The 1,437-nt window shown below is 34.1% G+C and overlaps 1 long non-coding RNA gene across 1 annotated transcript in view; it reads left to right on the forward strand.

Moving 5' to 3' along the window:
* Positions 1-1,150, forward strand: part of LOC104983857 — a 31,617-nt gene extending 30,467 nt beyond the window's left edge. The window contains exon 4 of the long non-coding RNA XR_824687.1: positions 1,064-1,150. This is a non-coding gene — a long non-coding RNA (uncharacterized LOC104983857). The remainder of the gene's footprint in view (positions 1-1,063) is intronic.
* Positions 1,151-1,437: the final 287 nt, after the last annotated feature.

The raw sequence follows: 1,437 nt of genomic DNA on the forward strand, positions 1-1,437 counted from the left end.
CTTTCTTCATAGTCCAACTCTCACATGCATACATGATTACTGGAAAAACCATAGCCTGGACTAAACCGACCTTTATTGGCAAAGTAATGTCTCTGCTTTCTAATATGCTGTCTAGGTTGGTCATAGCTTTTCTTCCAAGGAGCAAAAGTCTTTTAATTTCATGGCTGCAGTCACCATCTGCAGTGATTTTGGAGCTCCCCCCCCAAATAAAGTCTCTCACTGTTTCCATTGTTTCCCCATCTATTTAATCTAAGGCTTGGAAGATAGCATATTCATGTTTGTACTTTCCAGTACTTAGTCCTACACCTAACATGTAATGGGGTCTCCATAACTGTTTCTTGAAGGAATGACCTTTTTTATATAGGAAGGACTGAATTTCTGTTTGATTCCGGATGATAGCATAATTATCAATGCATTGATTTTACTAGGTACCCAAATTTCATGTCCACTCCTGAGAGAAATATTTCTCTTTTCTAGACATAAGATTTTTATTTTTGTTTAGTGGCTAAGTTGTGTTCAACTCTTTTGTGACCATGGACTGTAGCCCACCAGGCTTCTCTGCCCAAGGGATTTCCCAGGCAAGAATACTGGAGTGGGTTGCCATTCCCTACTTCAGGGCATCTTCCTGACCCTGGGATCAAACCCACATCTCCTGCATTGGCAGGCAGATTCTTTACCACTGAGCCACCTGGTAAGTCCAGATTAGATATTATTAAGTGTGTATAACTCTGACAGTGTATTAAGGTCAATGTATAATTTCTTCTTTCTTTTCGGAATATAATTTGGTTGGTCATTTTTGCTCTAAGTTTCCTTGTTATGAGAATTCAGTGTTGACTTTACATATAAAAATATCATTTTTTTAACCTGTTTCCATTCAACATCTTTTATTTCTAACATGTTTTGAATTACTGAATGAGAGCACATGGACTGTTTGAACTGTAATTTATTCTGATTCTAATTATATTTTATGGTAAATGGAAATGATTTAAAGGAAGAATGTTTTGTGGTCATCTGAATTTTATTACAGTAGAATTAAAAATAATCCTTTTTTCATGTATTTTAGTGTCATTCTGGTGGAATCCTTAACATTTATCTCTTTGCCATCCCAATTAACTGAATATGAAGAATCTGTTGACGTCTTGAACCAACGGTAAATTTCTGTATATGCTCTTGATTATCTCAGGAAAAAATTTGAGAAATTAGCATTCAAGTAAATTTGTTACATAATTATGCAGTAGTTTTCATTTATTTGAAATATTTATATTATATTATATATATTATTTATATTATTCACACCGTTATTCTCTTTATGTATTACTAGGTTTATGGACATGAAAATTGAATACATATGCACTTTATTAAATACAATGGATTCCCATTGTTCATGGTACTTACGGTATATAAAGTTGCCACAAACAGTTAGTGAGGATTCCACCA

The sequence above is a fragment of the Bison bison genome, unplaced genomic scaffold (assembly GCF_000754665.1).
Source record: "Bison bison bison isolate TAMUID 2011002044 unplaced genomic scaffold, Bison_UMD1.0 scf7180017863475, whole genome shotgun sequence".
NCBI lineage: Eukaryota > Metazoa > Chordata > Mammalia > Artiodactyla > Bovidae > Bison > Bison bison.